Source organism: Dama dama, chromosome 21, assembly GCF_033118175.1.
Source record: "Dama dama isolate Ldn47 chromosome 21, ASM3311817v1, whole genome shotgun sequence".
In the NCBI taxonomy this organism is placed as follows: domain Eukaryota; kingdom Metazoa; phylum Chordata; class Mammalia; order Artiodactyla; family Cervidae; genus Dama; species Dama dama.
The window spans coordinates 3927276-3940819 of record NC_083701.1 but is presented as its reverse complement, the minus strand read 5'-3'; the positions used below and the strand labels follow the sequence as shown (position 1 = coordinate 3940819).

At 48.7% G+C, this 13544-nt stretch overlaps 1 protein-coding gene across 4 annotated transcripts in view; it reads right to left on the bottom strand.

Moving 5' to 3' along the window:
• PTK2 (protein tyrosine kinase 2) overlaps window positions 1–8655 on the bottom strand; it is a 207804-nt gene extending 199149 nt beyond the window's left edge. For all 4 annotated transcript variants that reach the window (XM_061123123.1, XM_061123121.1, XM_061123124.1 and 1 more), the window contains exon 1: window positions 8538–8655. The gene's annotated coding sequence lies outside the window, so the exon portion shown is untranslated. The remainder of the gene's footprint in view (window positions 1–8537) is intronic.
• Window positions 8656–13544: the final 4889 nt, after the last annotated feature.

Genomic DNA, 13544 nt, shown 5'->3' with positions numbered 1-13544 from the left:
CTCACATTCTCCCACAGAGTTCAAAAGTCTGTTCTGTATCTCTGTGTCTCTTTTTCTGTTTTGCATATAGGGTGATCGCTACCATCTTTCTAAATTCCATATATATGTGTTAGTATGCTGTAATGTTCTTTATCTTTCTGGCTTACTTCACTCTGTATAAGGGGCTCCAGCTTCATCCATCTCATTAGGACTGGTTCAAATGAATTCTTTTTAATGGCTGAGTAATATTCCATGGTGTATATGTACCACAGCTTCCTTATCCATTCATCTGCTGATGGGCATCTAGGTTGCTTCCATGTCCTGGCTATTATAAACAGTGCTGCGATGAACATTGGGGTGCACGTGTCTCTTTCAGATCTGGTTTCCTCAGTGTGTATGCCCAGAAGTGGTATTGCTAGGTCATATGGCAGTTCTATTTCCAGTTTTTTAAGAAATCTCCACACTGTTTTCCATAGTGGCTGTACTAGTTTGCATTCCCACCAACAGTGTAAGAGGGTTCCCTTTTCTCCACACCCTCTCCAGCATTTATTGCTTGTAGACTTTTGGATAGCAGCCATCCTGACTGGCGTGTAATGGTACCTCATTGTGGTTTTGATTTGCATTTCTCTAATAATGAGTGATGTTGAGCATCTTTTCATGTGTTTGTTGAATAAATTTTTAAAAACTAATATAAAAATACCAGCACTTCACAAAACAGCGAATCCAAATGGCCGGTAAATGTATAGAAAGATGTGTAACCTCATTATAACAGGAAAAGGCTGTTTAAAACCACAAGGCGGCAATACTGCGGAAACCACCAGGAGAGGTGGTCAGGGGAGCCGGCAGGAGCCCACACTGTCATCACAGGGGAGGCTGCCCAAGGGCCCAGGAGGGCCATCCACGGACACCCACTGAGAAGCTGCTCTCGGCCAGGCATGCATGAGGGCAGTCAGCCCTCCACAACCTCAGGTCCTCCACGTGAGACTGAAAACACTGGGGAAAAGCCCAGAAAGTTCCAAACGGGGAAACTGGCAGCGATTTACACAGCATCCCATTGTGCCAGGTACTGTAAGTCATCTAGAGATGTTTATAAAGTACACAGGACGGTGTGCAGAGTTGTATGTAAGGGACTTGAGCACCCAAGGGACCTGGTATCCGAGGAAGGTCCTGGTCCCAGCCCCTCGGACACCCAGGAGGGGGCAGCTGTACATTTAACTAGAGTCACATTAATAGGAGACTACTAACGAGAACTTTAACTTCACTTGGCCAATTTTAAGGAGACAGAGATTGTTCCAAAGAGCTCTCTCCACCAGCTCATTTCTATTATTTTTGCCTTCATGGAGCTGCAGAGCTGACTGAAAGATCGGGGACGGGGGCAGAACTGACATGCAAACAACCTTCTCAGTGTTCTGAGATTACATTTAATTCCATCTGCCTTTGACAACTGCTTCCTACCTTTGTAACAACTTTCACAGTTACAGACCCCATTCCCACAAAGCCCCCACAACAGAGCTACTTGGTTTAGTCTGGGTGACTAACTCATTCCAGGACCCCAGCAGGAGGGACCCTCCTTCCATCATTACACAATTACTGACCGACCACGTAGCACGAGGAAAAGACAACACAGGATCCTTCTTCCCAAGCTGACAATATGCTGTTTACCAACACATGCATCTAACTCTGCACAAGGCCCATGGTCGATCCCACCATGGTACACTAACTTTTACTCAGTCTGCCTCTCAAGAAAAAAGAGGAGAGGCAAAACCAAATTTATGAAATTCAGGTATGAATGTAATGCTAGGCATAGAATCAATTCACACAATACCACTTCATCAGTCACCGCAAGACTTGGCAATCACCCTGACTCTAGCATAAGCTAGCCAATTCTTCAGCATCAAAAGAAAACCACCAGGGAATGTGTGCCTTCACACTCACATGCACACACTCTCCTGCTATTTGCCAAAAGGCACAAGTCCGGGAGCCATACAAACTGCTACTGCAACATGAGATTGTTCATTTAAAATCCACACCAGGATTCAAAAGAACTGAGTAGGCTCAGCAGGAAACCTTCAAAATCTCTGCACAGAAGGAACTATGAGGTCTTCTCAAGGCTCCAAAAACATATTTAAGAGTACTGATCAGAAGACAATCTTGTTAATCTTGCAAATCTGAAGAGGTCAAAGAGACCATACTCATACATACCTCTGCCATTTATGACTTATGTTTGCCTGCTACAACTTGTGTTCCTCTTAAGCCCTCTAAAGCAGTGCTTCACAAACAGCATGCACCAAAAGCACAGCAAGTTGGAGCTGACAGCCAGCCCCGCCCCAAGGGCCGGAGTCAGTGGGTCAGAAGTCAGGCTGGAGCCTCTGCACTTCTAACCTGGGACGACCCTGAGAACCACTGCCAACAACCTGGAGCTCCCCAGACTGTGCAAGTGTGTGTTTCCCCACACAGTACAGCAAGACTAAGGGGGAACTTGATAAAGCAGAACAAACTACTCTTTGCTGCCCAAATGTTGACACCCCAAATGACTGAAAGGTAAGGGACCTGTCATGGCAAGGAAAAGCTGGCATACAGTATAACTGGCATGCAGCAACAGGAAATGGGTTTTTAAAAATGGTTTCAGGGCATAATGTAAAACTCTTGTACGGCAGCCAATGAATCCAGCTGATTAGTAAAAGACACACTAGAGCTTCTGGACCAGTAATCAAGAAGCTTCTATAAACCCCACTCATTTTGTGTCACCGTGAGTAGTCTTCTGTGTCTGCAGAACTTAGGATGCCTCCTAATGAACACAAGATCAATTAATACAGGATCAGTTTCTAGAAAAGAACACTTCAAAATCATAAAGGGGAAGAGCAGTATGTTTTCCCTAGTCCAAGTATGATGACAGCAGTAATCTAAAATAAAGCAGACAGAAGTGAAAACAAAGATAATCCAATTCTTCCCTAGTATCAAGTTTTACATGGTTTTAAAGAGGGGTCCTTCACCAAGGCAAGCAAAGCCACAGACAACTGGCTGATGTAATAGCTGTCCTCCAACCCGGGTGGCTCAGTGGTAAAGAATCCGCCTGCAATGTGGAAGACCCAGGTTTGATCCCTAGGATGGGAAGATCTCCTGAAGAATCAAATGGCAACCCACTCCAGCATTCTTGCCTGCAGAATTCCATGGACAGAGAAGCCTGGCAAGGTATAGCCCACGGGGTCGCAAAGAGTCGGACACAACTGAGTGACTAACACAAATACACAACCATTAACAAGTTTCAGTTCTACTCAGTAAGTACTGTGCTAGGCACTGGTAACCCAACAGTGTGTAAAACCAAGTTTCTGCCTTCGTGGTGCTTAAATTCTCATGAGAAGACACACAAGCCACTAAATATAACGTGTAAAACTGTAAGCTCTTCCTTCAGGCCAGCAGAGACAAATACATGGTGCTTTGGTCACCAGTAGACACGAGCACCATGGTTCACAGCAGAATCCAAGCTACAGGACTTTCAGCATAGACAATGGAGGCAGAAGAGAGATTCCAGGCACAGAGAGCCCACAGACATGACAGCTTAGGTTCTTCCAAGCCTTGGTTTTGGTTCACAAGCCCCAAATAAAGGAGCAGAATATGTGCCGACTCTTAAAAGAAGAATGGAAAATTCTAAGTTGGTGAGAATGAGCACATTCATTTCAGAAACATTTATAGAGCAGCAATGTGTCAGAGATTATAAATACTAGGATTACCACAAGGGGCTCACACCTGTGTGAGAAACATGCAACTTGTTTTTCCCTTACATACCCCCTGCTTCCCACAAAACTGTTTTCAAACAACACCCACCCTCCGAAAAAAGTCACCAATGAAAAAACTGTAAACATGGAGGTTACTAATACACATCCTTTGACAAATGAGAAGGATCAGTCACTGTATATTATACATTTTATCTACCTGATTCTAAACAGATGTCAAATAATGAAACAATCTTGGTATATTCATCAAAATGGTTACCAACACTATGTTGACCAGATGAGAACTTCATAATCTAAAATGTTAGGTTTGAGTGAAAATATAATTACCTGGACTTTCCCAGACATGGTCATTACCCTAGCACACTATTTACTCCCACCGCGGGAGCCCGGGTTAGGGTTTCACTGGCTGCTGCTATCCCCGAGAGGGAGGCTGCAGGCAAGCTGTCCGGAGCTCACACTGCACATTCCCCCAGGTCCGGCCCAGCTGGGTCCACCCATGTGGGCCAAAGACCCAAGGTGAGCAACTGTAACTCTAGGCTTCCCATGTTTCATCTGCAAAAGGGAGGATGCAGACCGAAGTACTGCTCTAGTTTTCACAAGGAATAATGCAGATAGAGCACTAGAGCACTCAGCTCAGCCCTGGCACACGGCGTCTGACACGTGCAGCTTACAGGGCAGAGCTTCTCCAGTACTTAACTCACCTGTAAAAAGGCAGTAACACCCACCAACAACACGTGGCACCAGCACAGGTGCCCAGCGATGTTCTTCCCCTCACTGGATAATATTCAAATATATAACTTAAGTCATTCTTTTCGATCTGAAAAATGAGTTTACAGTACATGGCAAGGTATACAAGTAAGATTTAGGTAGGGCCACTTCAGTGAAACGCAAAGTCTGTAAGCAAAAACCTGCATGTCCTTCATGTCCTTGTGGTGATGCCACTAGCGTTTCCCTCTGAGGTTTCCAACTGCTGCAGAGTGGTGACGGAGCCACTTGGGGAAACATTTCCTACTTCTGTCTATAAATCATTTCATTCGTGTTTACACAAATCACACTACAATTAACAGTTTCGCTAAAATATTCCTTTTTTTTTTTTTTTTGGCCACACCATGTAGCTTGCAGTATCTTAGTTCTCTGACCAGGGAGTGAACCCAAGTATTCTGCAGTGAAAGCATGGAGTCCTACCACTAGACCACTAGGCAACTCCCTAAAAATTCTATTTAAACTGAAATTTTAACTATATTTGTGCATCTGAATTTTATTTCCATCAAGCCTAGTCAAAAAAAAAAAAAATGCAATTGTTACAGATATGAACAGAGGGGGTTCCTCTACTGATTTCCAATCAGAAACACACTTGTGCAATTCTGAATGGTAAGATTTGGCGGAATTCCTAGAAATTAATACCAGAAACTGGTAGACATGAATTTCATTTCTCTTGCACTGAGTTGTCTTTTGGTAGTCATGAAATGAAGGGGAAAAAAAAAAAAATCTGCCAAAATGTCAGTAGACAGAAAAAGCAATAAAGGGCTCAAATAATCCACTAGTAAACACTGAAAAAAAGGGGCAAAACCCTAACTCCCGAATGTGGCTGGGTGAGCAAGAAAAACACAGGTGCGCCCGAGGGGAGCCACACCTGCTCTCCCTCCTCTCCCTCGCCCAGGGTCCTTCTGAGGATGGGTGAGCAACTGAGCATCTGAAGCCTCGTATGCATTCATAAACTTCTTAGAGCTTAATACTATCAATTTAAATAAGGTCATTTCCTTTGCCCAAACTTTCTCAAGCAAACATTTTAAATAATCTATACAGACAGCATTGAAAATTCTCAAAGATTCCTATAGTAATTTCTTGCTAATTAATTAAGGGATTTTAGTAAGGTGAAAACTAATGAAAATATGTTCTTAAACTAGAGCATTAAGGCAAAGTAAAGTACCTCAGAAACTAAATTTTTCTGATTTACTAGCCAAAAAAAACCTCATTTCACAAATATGATAAAAATAACAGAACTTTTTACCAATGGCATTTTTTGCAGATTTAGAACAACAACAAAAAATTCTAAAAATCTGTATGGAAATACAAAATACCTCAAATAGCCAAAGCAATCTTGAGAAAGAAAAACAGACTTGAAGCAATCAGGTTTCCTGACTTCAGACTATACTATAAAGCTACAGTAATAAAAAATAATAGAACTTTTCATGCCACTGAAATTTAAAACCAGATTTATTCTAGATGAAAATATATCTAAACTGAAAATGTTTTATTTCAAAAGTTAAAGATTTATATATTGTATTAACTATTTGAATTGCATCTTTTGTTATCCTTAAAACAATAATTTTTTGAAAATTAAGACACCTCAAAGTACATGAAAAAAGGTTTCCATAAAACCTTTAGAGATATGAGCTAAGATCCCACCTCACTAACTCAAAATAACGTGCAAAGATAGTAATTTTCAAAGTTTTCTTTTACTATCCATATCACTTTATTACATCACAGACTATATATGTATACACAAAATACAACAGAGTAATTTCTTCTGAGGGAACTCACGAGTATTTCTCTTAAAGGGGTGGGCTCTAACAATACAATTTTGTTATTTAGACAGTTTCTCCAACCTTCTAGTGAGAAAAGTTATGTAGCTGAAGAACCTAGTTTTGAGAATTGGAACATTAATGTCTGTACTTTCCAACAAAGGACACAGCGTTACAGAAATGAGTTTCGTTAAAAACTAAACTAAACTGGGCTCCCCTGATAGCTCAGTTGGTAAAGAATCCTCTTGGGCTTCCCTGTGGCTCAGCTGGTAAAAAATCCACCCACAATGCAGAAGACCAGGGTTCGATCCCTGGGTAGGGAAGATCCCCTAGAGAAGGAAAAGGCTACCCACTCCAGCGTTCTGGCCTGGAGAATTCCGTGGGCTGTATAGCCCATGGGGTCGCAAAGAGTCAGACAGGACTGAGCGATTTTCAGTACTCACTAAAACATTTTCCTGATCCTTACTGCTACTCTTAAATCCCACCTTCTCCAGACACTTTATGACCATTACACTAGTGGAACATCACCCCTGATCTAACACTTAACTACTCACTTGCGGGGACCCACAGCCTCAGAAGAGCTCCTGTAAGAGTGCCAGCCTTCTTTGCCTCGCTTCATAAATACTAAGTTTTGGATTCAGGGTCTTTATTTAGCCAAGCACTTGCTCCTCAATGCATCACCTCTGAATGATGTACAAGTCCTTTTGTTCAGTCCTTGCCTGAAGTCTTATGTGCGGGCGCCTTTAAAAGGGAACATGTGTTTTAAACAGTATTTTCCGGTGCTCATCATTAAACTGGATTATTTGATAATGACCTGAAAAATTCTCCAGAGAAGAATCTATAATATTTATCTTTAGTACATGAGTGTTCAGAAGATGCTAATGGTAAACTTGACTAGCTTTTCGTCTCCAAAGATGGCCAAAAATATGAAACCGTATACTCATAAAGATACTGTCTCAGTATTTTTATGAATTGAAAGTTGAAACACAAACTTCCTTTCAAAGTTTCATGTGTTTAAATACTACAGGGTTTTAAAAATTAACTGAACAGCACAATTGGACCAAAATATTATCCAGACTGCAGCCCAAAGTAAGCTGAATGCTAACTTACTGTGAATCTTAAATCACGTCATCCATACACTTTCCTCCCACTTTTCAGAGGTTGTCAAAAGACAGTTCGACTAACCTGAGGGCTTGGCTGCGTCATTTCAAAGAAAAGACTTATTTTCATTACCCGTTTGACAAAAAGTTTTAAGGGTAAGGCTCTAGTATTTCATCTTTAACAGTGATGGCCTGTTTTTCCAACCACGAAGAAGTTTACATCCTAAGTAAGAATCCCAATGATGGTCGTGCAGATTCAGATAAGTGCAGATTCTCAAACTCTGACAGAGCCTTCAACTTGACCGTATTTCAAGCGGTTCCCATATTACCACAATATTACTATTATGTTAGTCTCACTGCCCAAAACCCAGCTGCAGGCTAACTGAACAAGAATAAGACACTGTTGAAATGGCTCAAAAAACAACATCAACAACAGGAAAAAACGTTTACCCTTAGTGCATTAAGCTACAAAATGCTGCAGTCAAATAAAACCAAGTATTAATAGCAGCGTACACGTACACACACACATCCATCCTCCTCTGAGGAAGAAAGGGGTGCCAGGGAAGGACCCGGAGAGAGAGACAGAGCCAGCTCGCAGCGGAGTTGGGGGCTGGGGCGGGAAGAGGAGGAAACTTGGGAAGCGCAGCGAGCCCGGCCAGGTCTACGGCGGCCGCCGGAAAAGCTCCGGGCGGCAGAAAACTTGAGCGCGGGCCGCGGGGCCGGGCCGGCCGCCCCGCACGCGGGCTCGAGGCCCGCCCGGCCCGGCCCCGGCCGAGTCCTCTCCCGGTCCTTTTGTTGTGGAGGCCCTCGGCCCGCTCCGGCAGAGGCCGACCGGCCTCCCCGAGCCCCCGGCCTCCAGACCCTCAGACTCCCGAGCCCCCGGACCCCCGGCATCCTCGCGCCCCCCCACCCCGAGAGCCCCTGCTTCCCGGAGCCCCCGGCCTCCCCCACCAGCCTCCGGCCTGGAGACCCTCAGACTCTCCGGGCCCCGCACCCCTCGGCCCGCCGGAATGCCCCAGCTTCCCTCACGCCCCCGGGGCCTCGGCCGGCGCGGGAGGGGCCGGTCCCCGCCGCACCCGCCGCCGGGACAGGGCGGTCCGGCCCCACTCGGCCCCTCAACCCTCGGGCCGCCGCCCTGCCAACCAGCAGCTCCGCGAGTCGGCCCCGCGCCCCGGCCCCCGCCCGGGCCCCTCACTCACTCCGACCGCGGCGGCGCCTGCAGGCGAAAGCGGACGACGACCGGGCGGCGCCGCGGCTGACGGGCCGCCCTCCCTCCCACGCCTCACGCCGCGGGCGCACAGCGGTCCCGGCCCGGCGGCGGCGGCGGCGGCGGCGGCGGCGGGCTCGCGCCCTCGGGGCCGTGCTGCGTCGGCGCGGGCCGCGCGTGCGCGGCGGCCGGCTGAGGCGCGCCCCCGCCCCACCCCCGCCACTGCGCGCGCTCGACCGCGTCCCTGCCCCGAGTTTCCGCCTCCCGGGAATACCGCGCATGCGCGCCGCGGCCCGCGCATGCTCAGCGCGCGGCTGGGCTAGGTCCCCCGGGCTCGCGCTGGGGGGACGCCGGAGCCGGGCTGCGGGCGGGCGCGGGCGTGGCTGCGGCCCTGAACCGCGGCCCCGGGGGAAACCCTGGCTGGGGGCGGGAGCGGCGCCCGGCGAAGTAGACGCCCCGAGGCCGCCGCTCTGGGCCGGCGGAGTTGAGCGGACTACGGGGGAGCCCTCGCACCCCTTCCCAGCCCGGAGCCCCAGAAGGGGCCCTTCTGGAGGCAACCCCCCCCCCCGGTCGGCAGCCCCACAACCGGGCCCCAGGGGCCGAGGCACGGGTGTGGAGCCCCGCCGTGTGCCCGCGCGGGCCCGGGTCCCCTCCAGGCTTCACGCCCACCCTAATGGGTTCGTTGTTCAGGACCCTGTGAAGAGAGGGAGCGGGTTCAGAGGCGTCAGAGCGAGTGCTGGGCGGTACCCAGGTTTGATCTTGGAAGGTGGACCTCTGCTTGAGCACCCTCGGGACGCTGACCTGGGCCCGGAACCCGCAAGGCGCGGGTCCCCGAGGGGCTGAGGCTTTAGACTCACGAGGGGATGACAGGAGGCAGCTGCGACAAGAGCAAGTTTTGCCTGGAGCACGGTGGGGGAGTGGAGGTGGGGGGGAGCCTGGGTAAGAAATACAGATGGCTAGGGGCCTCGCAGTCTTACTCAGGTGCCTGGATCTTCTATATTTTAGGCAGCAGGGGATCCTTTGGAGGGTTTTAAGCGGAAGTGATATCTGATTTGTGTTCTTTAAAAAAAAAAAAATCACGGGCAACCTTGCGGTTGGAAGCGAAACCAGAAGCAGAGCAACTTTCATTTTTCATAGTGTCACTTTGGTCCTCGCCACAAGGCGAGAGGCGGGATAGGCACAAAGTTCTCCTTTTGAAAAGTGAACTCCCTGAAGCTCAGGGAGGTGACCCTGTGTTCCCTTCTGAGAAGCTGTAATCCAGTTATAACTAAATCAGCTAGAATAAAATGCTTTCGCTTAGCAAGAGTTCTGCGATTTTTAAAAGTTTCCTTTTATCGTTCTTTCGTGAATATGTAAAGTGGTTTTTTTAAAACTACCTTTAAGATCTTAAGAAATGGAGTCTCTCGATGTTAGCCCCAGGGCCTTTGCACTGGCTGTTTGTTCTACCTGGAAATCTTCGCGCTGCTTGGATCTTCTTACACCCTCACTTCCTTCAGGCTCAGATGTCACCTCATGTCAACCTCATGTCTACCGTCACTGTATGTAATAGGAACCACCCATTACCCTCCACCCTTTCACACACAAGCCCCACCCCCTCATCTGCTGTTGTCCAAAGCACCTATTGCCCATCACAGCCCTACACTGTGTGCTTGTTTATTTCTGCCTTGTCTCCTCCCTCCACTAGAATATTAGATTCTCTCGAGCGGATTTGTTTTGTTCACTTCTGGGACCCTGGCACATAATAAAATATTTGTTGAGTGAGTGAATGAAGCTTTGCGTGGTGTGAAGTAAGGAATTATTTTCAGAAGTAATAAGGATGGAATGAGAATAAAAGGACTGAAGGACAAAAGGGAGTTATATTAACGATATCTTTGGGGGAGAGGATTGTGCTTAGTGCGTAGACTAAAAATGGGCACCAAGTTTTTATACTTCTCCCTAAAAGAGGTGGAATCTACTTTTTCAGTTCGTACTAGTGGTAAAGAACCCGCCTACCAATACAGGAGACATAAGAGACATGGGTTCGATCCCTGGGTTTGAAAGATCTACTGGAGGAGGGCATGGCAACCCATTCCAGTATTCTTGCCTAGAGAATCCCATGGACAGAGGAGCCTGGTGGGCTACAGTCCATAAGGTCTCAAAGAGTCGGACACGGCTGAAGCAACTGAGCATGCACACATTTGGACCGATCTTGTTAACTTGCTTTGACCACTAAAATGTGTCACAGGTGATGTATGATTTCTGAGCTGAATCCTCAAGGGGCCCTGCAGTTTTCACTGTCTTAAACAAGCCCAAGTGAGCCTAGCAAGTGGTCACTGAGGCACCCTGGCCAACAGGCTGCCAACCACCAGGAAGATGAGTGATGCTGCACTGGGCCACCCAGCCCCAGAGACGCTGTCTGCCAACTGCAGCCACCTGAGACTCAGAGAGACCTAGAACCGTCCAGCTGCACCCAGCCCAAACTGCCTAGCCAGACAGTTACAAGCGAATAAAATAAAAGCTTGTGGTGTAAGTCTCTCATTTTGTTACATAGCCATAGACTGTTTCCTCAACTTTACCATAATATGTTTGAACTTGATGCTTCATTCTTTCACTTAACAAAGAAGAAAATAGGGAAAGGGTGAGAGGAAGAAGCAACGCAAATGAGAAGGGCAAACAGGTACAAAAGGAGGAAGGTAAACAGTGAGGAGTGCACTGTCTAACAGACCCTGCTTATCCCTGGAACACACCTGCAGTGCCTAAGTGCTCATCCTCTGGAGATGGAGGAGCAACAGAGCTGAACCAGGGTCAAGTTCACCAGCATCTGATGCTGTAGGTTGCATAGCATCTCTGAGCCTCACTCCTCCTCTGTAAACGGGGCTTACAAAGGATGGGGAGCAAATGGACCATCCCGTAAAACACTCAGCAAAGTGCTTGGCATTGTATACCCTCAGCAAGTGTTCTTGCTTAGCTGCAGCATCAATGTACAGATTACCAGTCTTGATCACAGACAGGATGCCCAAAGGACCCCCCAGAGCATAGTGTTGCCAAAGGTCAACTGTACTTGGGCTCTGTGAGTCAGATCCTGTAGACACTCTCCAAACCTCCTAGCAACTCTGCCCCATGGATGCTATGATCATCATCCCCATTTTATTGACGTGAAAACTGTGGCTCAGAAAAAAAGCAAAGCCATCAGACGAACAGCATGGCTGGAATTGAAAGCCCCAGCCTGTCCAACTGTGAAGTCTGTGCTCCTCCCTCTCCCTGCGAGCCTCTGCTGCACTCAGGCCCAGTACAAAAAACAAAACACAGAACGCCATTTGGCTTCTCCCTTCCTGTGCTGCGCCAGATGGGCCGAGCACTGACCTTGTGTGGGAAGCTTTCAGGAAGGGCTTCCTGTGTGGTGGCAGAGCAGCTGCACCGACCCTGGGAGCAGGTCCCCCTGGAGAAGCCCCTTGGCTCTCTTATCTGGAGGGGGCTTGCCCCCAGGAGGGTCTCGCTTACCACAGGGAAGCAGAAACACAGATTTAAAGTCAGAAAGTGGATGCACAGTAACAAGGGCACGCAAGCTGGTGACCGAGTCCCAGGTTACTGCCCACTTCATGGCACTGACCAACCTGCCATCTGCCTAAAGAGGCTGCAGTGACAAAAAGTGGGACCCAGAAGACAGGTGCCTGGCTCCCCACTAGGCCCATTAAGATGTGCCCCTGGGAGCTGTGGGCCTGGTCCTAGAGTGTCAAGGATCAGAGACTACTCAGGGACCAGGCAGCAGGAAGCAAGGGAAGAAGAGACGAGGCCAGGAAACCTGGGTTCAAATTCCAGCTCCCCCACATGACTACCCAGTGGTCCTAAAGTAGCCACTCAACCTCTGAGCCTCAACCTCTTCATCTGTAAAGTGGGGAGGGGAGGTGACTGCAAGAGCAGAAGGAAAGGGCCAGGGGATGTCCCTAGGGAAGATGCCCAAAGGGAAGCAGGCCAAAGGAGAGGCAGCATGAGTGATCAGAAAGCAGAGTTCTCCTTCACGCTCTGACCCAAGTATAGACGAGATGGGCCCCAACCACAGGGTGCGGCTCTCCCACGAGGAACCTTCTGGGCTCACAGGACGCCTAGACAGTGTATGCATGTTTCACTACATGTTTGAGGTTTCGCTTTCCTAGGGAATTAAATGTAGGAAGTAGGGATGTGGGGTTCTTTTCACCCACCAGGGTGGGGAGAAAGGGTCACACCCCCCAGCAGTGCCTGCAGTGGGCACATCTCTCCTGTGAGCATCTGGGAGCAATTCATCCCAGATGGGAGGAGTGTCCCCAGCTGAAGTTAGGGGCGCCCCAGCCCCCCTGCTAATACAGATCACCCTCCCCACCCCACCCCCTGTTCCTGGTCCCTCTGATACAAGGAGCCCTAGTGGGACCTCTTCCGGGCCCCGCCTCCACTCCACATCCTCGGCCTCCCCCGTTAGTGAACGTGAAGGGACCCTGCTTCCAGCAACAGAGAGACAGGTACAGTGCTGCATCCCAGGGGTTCTGCTCTCAGGCCTGGGCCCCCTGCTCACTTCCCAACCCCCACCCCTACTGTGTGCACACACACACACACACACACACACACGCACACTTACACACACACACAGAGGGGACACCCTTCCCCTGTACAGTGCTGAACAGTTCCAGGCCAGGGACAGCCCCTTGCCCCTCCTGACCTGAGATAGCCCTTTGGCCCAGAATTTGCAGCTAGAGCTCAAATCAGAGTGTCCAGGGCTCCCATGCACCAGCTACTGCCCCTTCACCAGCCTCCACAGAGGAAAGGGGGCCATATTTCCTGGGAAATTCTGCTCCCAGACTATCTATTATCTCACAACCACCTTGGATACATCCCAGTAAGTGCATTTTATAGATGGGTAAACTGAGGCTAGACGGGGATGGCTGCCCAGCTCAAGTCTACCTGGCCAGTAAGCGACAGATGCAGGATCCAAGCCAGCTCATGTGGCTCTGAAGCTGCTCTCAGGCGCTGGGCTCCCAGCTCCTTTCTC